The 14,237-nt window shown below is 47.2% G+C and overlaps 1 protein-coding gene across 1 annotated transcript in view; it reads left to right on the top strand.

Annotated features, from left to right (window-relative positions):
• Positions 1 to 14,237, top strand: part of LOC144504637 (ras and Rab interactor 2-like) — a 156,900-nt gene that overhangs the window by 64,464 nt on the left and 78,199 nt on the right. The window contains exon 2 of the mRNA XM_078230305.1: positions 427 to 488. The gene's annotated coding sequence lies outside the window, so the exon portion shown is untranslated. The remainder of the gene's footprint in view (positions 1 to 426; positions 489 to 14,237) is intronic.

The raw sequence follows: 14,237 nt of genomic DNA on the forward strand, positions 1-14,237 counted from the left end.
TGAACCGCCTCCAGTGCCACCACATCCTTCCTCAAAGAAGGAGACCAAAACTGAACACAGTACTCCAGGTGCGGTCTCACCAATGCCTTAAACAATTGCAATAACACTTCTCTACTTTCATACTCTAGACCCTTTGTAATAAATGCCAAGATGTCAAGAATTGTTGGCCAGTCATCAATTTTCCTCCCAATGGTAGTGAGGCAATCCTTTTTAAGTAGCAATAGTGTCCCGCTCATTGCTGATGGTACATTGCCGTCAACAACTGCAGTGTAGTCTTGAAACTCGCTGGGCAGTGAGGTCAGCCTTGAGAACTTCCATAGCATCAGCTTTGTTGTTGAGCATTCTGTCAATCGGATTCGGGGAAAAATCGAATCTGCGATTTGATTGGAAATGTTGCACTTGCCTACTTGTTTCTTTCTCTTTCAGATGCTCCTCTTGCGTCCTGGTGACATCAGCGGGTTTACTACTGTGTAGCAGTAAGTCAGATGGTGAGTGTCATGTCCAGATCTGACCGCTGGAATTCTCTTTCTGCAGCACCTTAGTACTTCCTCCCCAATCAACACTTCAAGATGGCGCCGGAGCGTGGCGACTTCTCGCGAGCTGTGCCCAGCATACCATCTAGTACTATCCTTTACTCTCGTTCTATGCTGTTAAAACTGAACCCTAACTCTCATAAACTCTCTAACAATGCTTCGACTGTAACACTGCACCCTCTCCTTTCCTTCTCCCGTATGTACTCTGTGAACAGCATGCTTTGTATAGCGCGCAAGAAACAATACTTTTCACTGGATACCAACACATGTGACAATGAATCAAGTAAAAGTCAAATTGAATGTGGGCTAGCACAGGTTAATGTGGACCATGCTGAGCTCGGGTAAGGCCAAAAGTCGTGGGGGAGGGGGGGGGGGTGATTCTCCCATCGCGCTGCGCTGCTTTTTTAGCGCAGTGGGCCGTGAGACTTTAGCAAGGGGCGTTTCGCGGGCTCCCTGCTGGACGTCTGGGCCTGAGTGCGTTTTGCAGCTCCGGAGTTCCGACACCATCAGCTCCACGCTGAAAACCGGCACAGAGCCACATAATTTATGTAAATGCTCATTTATATGTCATTAACGGGCCCGGGACTGAAATTCCCAGACCCGCTAGCATCTCCCCCTCGCCACGAGTGGTTCACTCCAGCGGGGTTTACAGTAGCTCCCCACGTTCGGGAAGCTGGCAGCCCGACCCCGTGCTGGAGTGAAGGGGAGGCAATTGAGCCCCTGGGGGGGGGTGGGTGTGCTACCTGTGCATTGGCACCTTGGCAGTGCCAGCCTGGGCACCCTGGCATTGCCCAGAGGGGCAAAGTGTCAATGCTGAGGGGGCATTTTGGCATTGCCCACTAGGCATGGCGCAGTACCAAGGGGGTGGTTGCCTCTGAGGGGGAATTGGTGGGGGTGGGGGTCCCACTGCCACTCTGCAATTGGGCTGAGTGACAGAGGAAGTGAGGCCAGCGTTCAGGGCTGACCATTGAAGTTGGTTGGGGGGGGGGGGGGGGTGGGTGCTGCTGGGGGGGGGGGGGGGGTGGGGGGAGGTGCTGCTGGGGGGAGTCGGGGCTGCTGGGGGGAGTCGGAGCTGCTGGATTCAGGGGGCTGATCGGGAGAGATCGAGGCTGTATTGCAGGGGGTGGGGGGTGTGATTATGTGGGGGAGGGGTGGAAGCTGGCCCAGAGATGGTGGGGATCACGACCCAGCGATTGGGCCGTGGGAAGGTGGAGGGCCAGCGATGCGGGCAGTGCATTCAGATTCCAGAAGATTCCCAAAGATTTCCACAGCTGGGGTTTTCCATCCCTTCTGTCTGGGCCTGCAGACTAATTGGCCCAGAGTGATTCCCACGATTGGTCAACAATCCAATTATTGATATATCATAAATGAAAGCAAATTACTGCGGATGCTGGAATCTGAAACCAAAAGAGAAAATGCTGGAAAATCTCAGCAGGTCTGGCAGCATCTGTAAGGAGAGAAAAGAGCTGACGTTTCGAGCCCAAAGAGTGGAACTCTTTGTCCCAGAAAGCTGTGGAGGCCACGTCATTAAGTGTCTTTAAGACAAAGATAGATAGGTTCGCGATCAATAAGGGGATCAGGGGCTACGGGGAAAAGGCAGGGGAATGGGGATGAGAAACAAAATCAGCCATGATTGAATGGCGGAGCAGACCCGATGGGCCGAGTGGCCTAATTCTGTTCCTATGTCTTATGGTCTTATGGAATCCAGATGACCCTTTGTCAAAGCTGGTATATCATGCAACTGCCGAAGGTAGTTAAAGGCAAATTAGATGAAGCTTGGCTATGATTAGGGAAATAGCTGAAGATGATGAACTCAGTGTGGATTAGTGTCTTTAGGAATAGTGGTTTGATATGATATGGTATAAAGTCCAACCAGAAAGAGAGCGCGGAATTTAGACCAATAGATTGCTGATGCTTTGAAGTAGGTTTTTGAATCAGATGATGCAAACTAGCTGAGGTACGCTGGAACTAGAAATGATGCGCAGGAATATTAGGGTGGCACAGTGGTTAGCACTGCTGCCTCACAGTGCCAGGGACCCAGGTTCAAATATGGCTTTGGGTGACTGTGTGTAGAGTCTCCATGTTCTCCTTGTGTCTACATGGGTTTCCTCCGGGTGTTCCAGTTTCCTCCCACAGTCCAAAGATATGCAGGTTAGGTTTATTGGCCATGCTAAATTGCCCCTTAGTGTCAAGGGGGATTAGCAGGGTAAAATAGGTGGGGTTACGGGAATAGAGCTTGAGTGGGATTGTTGTCGGTGCAGGCCCGATGGGCCAAATGGCCTCCTTCTGCCCTGTAGAGATTCTCTTCTATTCCAATATAAAGCATATCCCTCCCTTCATGCCAAGGGCAGGGTGGGAGGCATAAGATGGCATGAATGGGGCATGGCAATAGATAGTGTGGGGTGAGATCTACAAGGCCTACTCCTTTTCATTACGCTTGGGATGAAGTCCCACAGTATCGAGGCAAGCCTTTTAGACAGCCCACTCTGGCACTCGATGGTCCCTGTGAATCTCTGTGCCCTCTCTCCCAGGCCGGCTGGCCCAACTGCTGCCCATTTCCCACCCCTACTCTCCCACACAATGAAAATTTCACCTTTCTGCAGCCAGGATATCTTCCGACTCTTGCCACCCACCTCGGATGTTCTGAGGGATAAAAGGAAATTTTGAGATAATTTAGTTGATAACGGTGGGGGAAATGGTGAGGGAGGCCCTCGAAATCATAGCTCATTGATTGGTGATACGTGCCAGAGTGTTGGAGGCAGTTCAGTATATCATAGAGTCCCTACAGTACAGAAGGAGGCCATTCGGCCCATCAAGTCTGCATCGATTCTCAGACAGAGCATCCCACCCAGGCCCTATCCCCATAACCAAACATATTTACCCCACTAATCCCCCAACCTACACATCTTAGGACACTAAGGGGCAATTTAACATGGCCAATCCCCCTGACCTGCATATCTTTGGACTGTGGGAGGAAACCGGAGCACCTGGAGGAAACCCACGCAGACACGGGGAGAGCGTGCAAACCCCACACAGACAGTCACCTAAGGCTGGAATCGAATCCAGGCTCCTGGCGCTGTGAGGCAGCAGTGCTAAACACTCTGCCGCCGGTATGGTACCCATTTTTAAAAATGATTACAGAGCTAATCTAAATAATTGCAAGTTTAATATCTGTAACAGGGAAAACTTTAGTGTATTTATTAAGGGTGACATGACTGTGCATATGAATAGAGCAGCTACAAGGGAAGAGGAAATGGAATATTTGAAAGGGGTTATCAGAGTGGTTGAAAGTGGTTAGTGGTGTCATTTCACAAGAGTTCATTTCTGAGGCCACTTGTGTTCAGTCTGTAAATTATTGATTTGGAGGTGGGTGTAGAGGGAGGGAGCAGTGTGACTTACCATTATCAGATGATGTATGGGTGCAGTTAATTCTTTCACGGATAAAGTGGCAAATGGATACCATTTAAGATGGGGGAATGGGTGAGTAAGCTGGGAGTGTTTGGAAGTGTGACGTATTGTAAAGTGTTCCAGGTTCATAAAAGCTGGCACCAGTTTTACGCAGTATGAAGTCTCACAACACCAGGTTAAAGTCCAACAGGTAGCAAAAGCCACTAGTGGCTTGTGCTACCAAATAAACCTGTTGGACTTTAACCTGGTGTTGTGAGACTTCTTACTGTGTTTACCCTCGTCCAACGCCGGCATCTCCACATCATGACCAGTTTTATACCCTGAAGAGACATAGGTGTGGTGTTGCAAAAGGACTGATGGATTCGGGGGGTACAGATTCACACAACATAAAGCTAGCACGTTAAGTTGTTACAGCCATTGAAGGCTGAATTACGGAATATAAAAGCCTATATAAAACTTTTAAGACCATGTGTGGTATTAGGTCCCTCTCTACAGTGGGCATATTGAGGTTTTATTGGAAGTGCAGCACAGATTCTGCTGCCTGGTATGAACAAATGCAAATGCAATTTGAAAAACACAGGGTGTGATCTTACCAGCTGTTCAAACCCCGCTGCCGTTGCAGCGAGGACGGAGAATTTGGCACCCAGCCACAGTTTTACAGATGCACCATAGAAAGCATCCTTTTCAGATATATGACAGCTTGGCATGCTCTGACCAAGACCGCAAGAAACTACAAAGGGTGGTGAACATAGCCCAGTCCATCACTCAAACCAGCCTCCCATTCATTGACTCCGTCTACACTTCCCGCTACCTTGAGAAAAGCAGCCAGCGTAATCAAGGACCCCACGCACCCCAGACATTCTCTCTTCCACCTTCTTCTGTCGGGAAAAAGATACAAAAGTCTGAGGTCACATACCAACCGACTCAAGAACAGCTTCTTCCCTGCTGCCATCAGAGTTTTGAATGGATTTACCATATATTAAGCCGATCCTAGCTGTGACTGTAACACGATATTCTGCACTCTCTCCTTTCCTTCTCCCCTATGTACTTTATGAACGGTATGCTCTGTCTGTCTCGCGCACAAAATGATACCTTTCACTGTATTCCAATACATGTGACAATAATAAATCAAATCAAATCAAACCATACCTGTAACTGTAACACTACATTCTGCACCCTCTCCTTTCCTTCTCCCCTATGTACTTTATGAATGGTATGCTTTGTCTGTATAGCGTGCAAGAAACAATACTTTTCACTGTATCCAAATATATGTGAAAATAATAAATCAAATCAAAAAACTTTGGAGTCCCTCTGTGGGAATGACTAGGGGTAAGTCTTCCTCTGCCTTTTTAACCCTTTGGGTTTCTTCCCTCTATGTCCCTGCAGCAGCATAGCTGAAATCAAGGACACAGCCGGGCAATGTGATGAAGACTGGGTTCCTTTCATGCTCCTTGCGACTCAATAGACTGCACCAACATGCCTCTTGTTGTGCCACTGCTTTAAAAAAAAATCCACTGTAAACACAAAGTGTAGCAAGAACACAAGGAATAGGAGTGAGAACAGCCAGCTGGCAACACGGGCCTGCTCCAATGCTGTCTCAGTCACAACCTTGCAGAACCCAGAGCTCGGGGGTAACCTCGACAACTTCATCCCGGGACGCAAATAGGATGGTAAAGGGAGTTAAACGTGTATGTCTGGGAGGAGTTGGGTGAAGTGTGTTGCAGAGCCTATTTCTGTAACGCTGGAGCGCTCAAATGAGCCATTACCCGACAGTCTGGAAATAAGTAACATTTGGTTGGATCCCAAACAGAAGTTGGTTGGCAGAGGAAAGTTGTTTGATAGCAGACCCAACTTTTTTTTTCCCTGTTAAATGACCTCATTACAAATGATCTCTGCAGAAGTGATTTTCTTTCTATTGGCTCGCCCAGCGGAGAGGCTTGCTATGAGAAGCTGGACAGCAGCCCAGAGGAAAAAGGGCGCTACTTTGCTTTGTTTCTGCAATAGCCTGTGCTTCGTGCAGAATGCTGTTTCTGTTGCTCTTCTCAGGCTGTGTTTATAAATAATCCGGAGCCGTGTTGGGTAAGTACGTTTGGAGCACTGGCTCTCCTAATTAGACCGCTGATAGTGTTTTGTTTCGCCGCTGTTCATGAGGGGCTGAATGAGGTTAGTTAGTCAGCCTTCCGATGATGATGATGAGAGTTAAACACTCCAAGCAGTATGTTACTTGCATGTGCAGAGTTTATCTGTTTTTGTTTCTCACTTCATTAGAAACTTGATAGTAACTTTGTGCCCCCCGCCCCACATTTACTATTCTAGACAGTAAGAAAATCCTTGTTGAGTATTTTTAACGTTTGTTTCGAACAAGTTGCAGCATTAGAGGCAAGTTTGCTAAGACATATCGAACTTCCTGGAACTAACAGCTGTGGTTAAGGTAATGAAAAGAAAGAGCATTGTGGCTGTTAATGCCTTTGTCATATCTCCTGTAAAGTACCTTGTCACGTTTTACTGTGTCAGAAGTCTGATATAAATGCAAGTTGTTCTTATTGTGGAGTTAGTCAAAGTCTGTTGACACTTGAGGCTGGGCTTAACCGGTTCTAATGCCTTGGATTACTGTAAAGCTCATTGTTAAAATCCCCAAATTAAATGGCATGTTTTTAAAAGTGCCACAGCGATGAATAAAGGTTGGCGTAGCTCTGTTGACAGGTAAAGTAATAGCATCACTTTGCCCTGGATAAGCTGAGGCTGCGATTCAGTGGGTGAAATTAGAAGTTACAAGGTGCATGTACTAGATTATGTTTGTATTGAGGTATTTTGCAAACTGTGTAAAGTATTGAGTGAGATCTCGCAGGACTTATTCATGAGCCCTCTTGATATTGATTTGATTTATTATTGTCACGTGTTTGTGTCCACCTCACCGTGTACTAAGAGGTTGCAAAGAGGTGTTGACAGGTTAAGTACATGGACAACGATTTGATTTGATTTATTATTGTCATGTATTAGTATACAGTGAAAAGTATTTTTCTTGCGCGCTATACAGACAAAGCATACCGTTCATAGAGAAGGAAAGGAGAGAGTGCAGAATGTTGTGTTACAGTTATAGCTAAGGTGTAGAGAAAGATGAATTTAATATAAGGTGGCTCCATTCAAAAGTCTGATGGCAGCAGGGAAGAAGCTGTTCTTGAGTCGGTTGGTACGTGACCTCAGACCTTTGTATCTTTTTCCCGACGGAAGAAGGTGGAAGAGAGTCTGTCCAGGGTGCGGGGGGTCCTTGATTATGCTGGCTGCTTTCCCGAGGCAGCAGGAAGTGTAGATGGAGTCAATGGATAGGAGGCTCGTTTGAGTAATGGATTGGGCTTTTGGAGTACTCTAAGCTTTGCCTAGCATTTCACTGTCACCCAGGGATAGTATAAATACCAGAGGTAATACAGTGTCCGCATTTTGAACCAAGCTGCATCTTTCCATGTGGGAGAAATGATTTGCCTTTTAATTTCTTCTTTTATATCTTGTGACCAAATATTGAATTAGATATAATCAGGCTGTTGGCTGAAATATATTGGATTGTTTTTATGTTTTGTTCTTTCGAAACGTTCTCTATTACTTAGCAAACTGACTCCTAATGTTGTAGCTATATCCTGTGGAAGAAAAGTCGACATGGGTAGGTGCAATGTTCTGCTGGTTTATATCCTATTGAAGTCCGTCTATAACAAGATACATAGTTAGCACCAGGGATCCGGGATCAATTCCTGGCTTGGGATCAATGTCTGTGTGGAGTCTGTACGTTTTCCCCATGTCCGCGTGGGTTTCCTCCCACAGTCCGCAAAGACGTGCTGGTTAGGTGCTAAATTCTCCCTCAGTGTACCCAAACAATCGCCAGAGTGTGGCGTCCACAGGATTTTCACAGGAACTTCATTGCAGTGTTAATGTAAGCCTACTTGTGAATCATAGAATCCTACAGTGCAGAAGGAGGCCATTCGGCTCATCGAGTCTGCACCGACCACGATCCCACCCAGGCCCTATCCCCATACCCTAGCTAGTCCCCCTGACACTAAGGGGCAATTTACCATGACCAATCCACCTAACCTGCACATCTTTGGACTGTGGGAGGAAACTGGAGCACCCGGAGGAAACCTTCACAGACACGGAGGCACAGACAGTGACCCAAGCTGGGAATCGAACCCAGGTCCCTGACGCTGTGAGGCAGCAGTGCTAACCACTGTCCTACCGTGCCGCCCATACTAATAGTAAGCAACGTGCTTCATTTTTTGAGCCCCTCCACATAAAAGTAAGTAAATTCTTAATTGCTAACTATGTGGGGGAGAAAGGAATGGGAGGATTAATTAATGGGGTGAGAGGAGGCTTATGTGAAGCACAAACACCAGAAGAGACTAGATGGGCCAAATGGCCTGTTTCCATGTTTAAATTCTATGGGTAAAAAAATGAGCTGTTAACTCAATTGTATTTAACGCTTAATTAGCATAAACATAGGTTTATGTTGGTTAAGTTGATCGATGTTTTTCTTTAATTCATTCACGAGATGTGGTCGTCGCCAGCATTTATTGCCCATCCCCAATTGCCCTTCAGAAGGTGGTAGTGAGCCCCCGCCTTCTTGAACCGCTCATCTTTACTTACAAACAAATACCAACATCTGCAGACAAAGAAGCCTTATTGCAGTAGTAACTTGTACCAAAGCAGTATGAGCTTTTTGATGCAGTTTTGCTGCTGTAGCACTCTGTATTGTTAATGCACAACCACTTGAACTAACTGACAAAGCCATTGTATTAAGAGACATGAAGGGGCATTTTTTCTAAACGAGTTAATTGGGGCAAAATTTACCGTGGGGGTGGGGGCTCAGTGGTTAGCACTGCTGCCTCACAGCGCCAGCGCCCGGCTTGGGTGACTATGTGCAGTTTTCAGGTTCTCCCCATGTCTGTGAAGGTTTCCTCCGGGTGCTCCGGTTTCCTCCCACTCTCCAAAGATGCGCAGGTTAGGTGGATTGGCTATGCTGAATTGCCCCTTAGTGTCAGGGGGATTAGCTCGGGTAAATACATGGGGTTACGGGGATAGGGTCTGGATGGGATTGTGGCCGGTGCAGAGTTGGTGGGCCGAATGGCTGTACGGTAGGGATTCTATGATCCCACCCACCAAGGTGATCGGAATAGGCGAAGGGCAGACCATGGAAAGGTCCGTTGACCTCCGACGGGATTTTCCGGTTTTGGGGCGAGCGAGGCCAGAAAATCCCGCCCAATGCCTTTGTCAAAATAATGATCAGAGAAATGTCACAGGAGTTCTTAGCGCACGCAACAATTTCTTAAGGGTGATGATCCTCGGGAGACAGGCGGCAGCCTGAGTTTCTCGACAGAGCGAAGGTGGTGTGGGGAACCTGAACCCCACGCACCCTGGACAGACTCTCTTCCACCTTCTTCCGTCAGGAAAAAGATACAGAGGTCTGAGGTCACGCACCAACTGACTCAAGAACAGCAGGTTAATGTGCTCCCTCCTTAAAGCATATGGTTAGTGCATGCGTGTGTGTTGTGTTTTTTTTTTAAAAGGGCAACCGTGGGTGTAGTTATAAAGAACAACAATTATCCATCATGTCTGGGTCTGCCATCCAGCTGTTTTGACTGTCAGCTGGAAGCATTACCGCAATTCATCATGAGTGGATTTGGTTCAAGCATTCTTCACGATACTACGACTGCCGTGTTTTGTGCTCTTCAACTCGAAAGTGCTGCTGGCCTTGGCACATGAGTCTGGCAAAGATGCGTTTAAGCCATTCCAAGTATTTTGGGCGTGCACTTGATTTGAGCTATTGGGTGGGAGTTGCAAATTACATCTTCTCAAGTTCGTCCCTTATTATTCCCTTGCCAATTTTTTTTAGTTCTAAACAAATGGCTCAATTTCTCGACTTCACTTTAATACCAGACTAATGCTGCCACTAGGCTTTAACATGTTTAAACCATTATCCCGGTACTCCTCACGGGAGTGCCTTTCTCAGGTTATAAGATATAAAGTGTCAGGTTCCCCAACGTTACAGCAAATCTCAACATGGCAAAACTCCTGTACGGGTAGACATTTCAGTTCCACAGTGGATTGTTCCAAAGGCAAGCTGGAAAATTGACAAAAGGGCGGTGGTGGGGAGAGGAGCAGGGTAGCGGGTGGTGATGATGATTTCTGCAAGGCCCAGGGAACATGGAGGTCCCGCCAATCTTCACAACAGGACCTCACTTGATTAAATGTTGGCAAGCTCCCTTCCGCCTGACAGCTTTGCCAGACTGACTGCATGGCCCACATGTGGAAGCAGTAAATATCGGCAGGGTGCTGCAGTGAGGAGTGGGTGGGATGACCACTGGAAGTCAGTGAGAGGGGGGGCGGAGTGGGTTCGGTTGGCTTCTATCCTGTGCTCGATGGAGGCAGAAATTGAGGCTGCAAACATGTTTTGGAGGAGGGCAGGGACCTGTTGAAGTTTTCCTTGCGAGGTCAGCAGGTTACGCTTTCCTCCTCCTGGCCCACAAGCAGTGCTTAAAAGGAGCTGACCTTCTGCTTTGGCAGTCGAAGCCTCCCAGCCAACAGTCTAGTCCCTCCCCCTGAGTGCACGATTGTGTTAAAGTCGCGGCACACATGACATAATCGAGCCACAAATTTGAATTTTAACTTGGACCCCACCTGCCTTCGCTGGGAGCTTCACCAATCACCTGATTGGATTTTCTAATGGTTTATACGGAGGGGAATTAAGTCCAGTTGGTGATCCCATTATTTAAACCCAACCCTCTGCTGTCCGTTGATGGGGCAGTGTTAAAATCTAGGATCCTTACACTGACATTAATTTAATACTTAAGATTCTGTTTGAGAAGATCCCCTTGGTTTTCCACAAGCCAGGAAGCGTAGTGGTTTGGAGGGGGGAATGAATCTTGCATTGGTATCATGAATCCAATTCTAAGTCATAGAGGTTTAGAGCATGGAAACGGGCCCTAGTCCATGCCGCCCATTCAAACTCATTCAAAACCCATTCACCAGGCCCAATAATTCTGAGCTGCTCAGGTTGATTTTTCTTGGGCATTGTGCTAAGAACTGACAGTTGTAAATTTGCAAGGGCTGGGGACCCTGATAACTTGGCTTGCACCTCTCTAACATGGGGCATCCTAGGGATTTTCCTTGGGGGCAGACTACCTCATATGATTGAGATGGGGAGGTGCAAACCTTGTGGGTGCAGGTTGTCCTAGTGTCAGATTGCTGCTCCTCTTTACTATCAGCAACAGCACATCATTGGCAAATACTAGCACAAAGCCTGTTATCTGCCCCTTCAGACTGGGATTAGAAAGGGCAAATGGGTGTCCTCAGGCTGACATGGACAAGATGGGAGAATGGCCTCTTTCTGTGCTGTAACTATTCTATGGGGTGCGGCAGCATTTAGAGCAGTGGTGGGCAACCTGGGCTCCATCTGGGCTCTGAGTGCGGCCCACGCAACATTTTGTTGATTATTGCCCACATGCAGAGCTGCCGCATTCTGCTGGGTTCCATCCACGTAGCTCCCAATATAACTGAAGTGATGCGCATGTAAAGCAAGGGCAAGTGAAGTGAGGTGCGTGCTGTTTGCTCACGACATTAACCGTGAGAGCCGTGCGCTCCCTTTTCCCCAGGTCAAGTGTAAATATTTCTTTTGATTTTACCACTTGAAGTTGATGACAGTTCAATTAATAAACGAATGATTAAGCATTTTCTCATTCGGCTCTGATGAAGGGTCATCCAGACTCGAAACGTTGGCTCTATTCTCTCTCCACAGATGCTGTTAGCCCTGCTGTGATTTTCCAGCTCTTTCTGTTTTTGTTCCTGAAGCATTTTCTGTCGCTCATTATGGAATATTCGGCGTGTATTAAATGTATTTAATTTTATTCAGGGGTCATCATAGAATCCTACAGTACAGAAGGCGGCCATTCGGCCCATCGAGTCTGCACCGACCACAATCCCACCCAAGCCCTATCCCCATAACCCCATGCATTTACCCTAACTAGACCCCCTGACACAAAGGGGCAATTTTGTATGGCCAATCCACCTAACCCACACATTTTTGGAGTGTGGGAGGAAACCGGAGCACCCGGATGAAACCCACGCCGACATGGAAAGATTGTGCAGACTCTGCACAGACAGAGACCCAAGCGGGGAATCGAACCCGGGTCCCTGGCGCTGTGAGGCAGCAGTGCTTGCCACTGTGCCGCCCCTAAAGTCCATAGTTAGTGAACAAGCCCAATTTCAATCTTGCGGCCCACTGAGATGATAGCGGGACAGTCATGCAGCCCACTCGCTAGCCTAGGTTGCCCATCATTGGGCTAGCGATGGGCTAGGTTGCCCATCATTGACCTAGAGTGAATCAAAGAGAAATTATTGAGCAAAAGTGGGAGCGTTGATGGCTGTACTAAACTGTTGCCTCCGCCATGTGCCATAGTCAAAATCTTGCAAGAAAAACTTGTTTATAACAACGATGCACGGTAGTTATTGTCAACTTTCTCAGGAAGTGATGTAATGTTTAATTAGCACTACGTGTAAATAGTTTTAAAATCGCACATGGAAATAACTTTATGACTGAGGAGTAACTACTTGAGTGCCAAGTACTTTGAACCGATTGTAGCTAGGTTCATGTCCCAGTTACAATGCAAAGTCCAATGCTGAATGTTTAAAGTTTATTTAGTAGCGTCACAAATAGGCTTGCATTAACACTGCAATGGAGTTACTGTGAAAATCCCCATGTCGCCACACTCCGGCACTTCTTCGGGTACACTGAGGGAGAATTTAGCATGGCCAGTGCACCTAACCAGCATGCCTTTCAGACTGTGGGAGGGAACCAGAGCACCCAGAGGAAATCCACACAGATGCGGGGAGAACGTGCAGACTCCGCACACACAGCGACCCAAGCCAGGAATCAAACCCAGGTCCTTGGTGCTGTGAGATAGCAGTACTAACCACTGCGCCACCATGCTGCCCTGTGCCACCGTGCCATAGAATGTGACTAGATTTGTAACAATTGAAAGCAACAGTCAAATAAAATTATTAAAGACATATTTCAATGTTTTTTGTATTCCCTAGCCGCAGAAAGCTGAAGAAGATTGTATTGAATGGCATGGTGGCACAGTGGTTAGCACTGCTGCCTCACAGCGCCAGGGACCCGGGTTCGATTCCCGGCTTGGGTCACTGTCTGTGTGGGGTTTGCACATTCTCCCCATGTCCTCCGGATGCTCTGGTTTCCTCCCACACTCCTAAGATGTGCGGGTTAGGTGGATTGGCCATGCTAAATTGCCCCTTAATGTCAGAGGCGCTAGCCAGAGTAAATGCATGGGGTTACGGGGATAGGACCTGGGTGGGATCAATACAGACTCGATACGGGGATAGGACCTGGGTGGGTCAATACAGACTCGATGGGCCGAATGGCTTTCTTCTGCACTGTAGGATTCTATGATTGGCCAATTAATAAGGTCATAATTTTAGAATGGTATTTCTTTTTATTATAATAAAGATGAGGCACATCCCTCCCAGTCAATTCCTTTTACAGTTTAAACAAAAGCGCTTGTACTTGAAGGGAAATGCAACATACAGATGTTCAAAATTGGCCACTGGGAGTACAGTAAGATTTGGAAACAGTTCACTGGGATTCCCGTAGTGAGTTTCCATAGTTTAATGCATAGCACAGCAACATTGAGCAAATAGCGGCCAACTCTGCATTTTAACTTCAGCATACTGGACACGGTTTATATATTAGGTCGCAAGCAGTGAGAGTGCTAAAGTTTCTTAATGTGTGGGCTGGGTGCAGCCAATGATGGCTAAATCTGAACTTGCTGGATTTGGATTCTGATGGGTCTTTTTGGTGATTTTGTCTTTGCAAATGCAGCAAGCCACCTTTGCAGTGGCTGTCAATTGTGCTTTAGAAGCCAGTGGCATTAATGTGGCACATACCCCAATATGAACAAAGTTTTGGTGTCAGATGTCCATGGGTCAGAACTAACTGGGGAGAGCTGACCCATTGGTATTCTGCGCATGAAGTGCTCAAAATAACTTTGAGGACTGGATAGGGCAGTAAGAGAGGAACTCTGGTGATGGAAGCAGTACAAGGTGGCGTAGCCTTAAAATTAGAGTATGGGAGGCACAGTGGTTAGCACTGTGCCAATTCTAGCCTTGGGTGACTGTCTGTGTGAAGTTTGCACATTCTCCCCATGTCTGCATGGGTTTTCTCCGGGTGCTCCGGTTTCCTTCCACACTCCAAAGATGTGCAGGTTAGGTGGATTGGCCATAATAAATTGCCCCTTACTGTCC

This window comes from Mustelus asterias, chromosome 15, assembly GCF_964213995.1.
Source record: "Mustelus asterias chromosome 15, sMusAst1.hap1.1, whole genome shotgun sequence".
Classification (NCBI taxonomy): domain Eukaryota; kingdom Metazoa; phylum Chordata; class Chondrichthyes; order Carcharhiniformes; family Triakidae; genus Mustelus; species Mustelus asterias.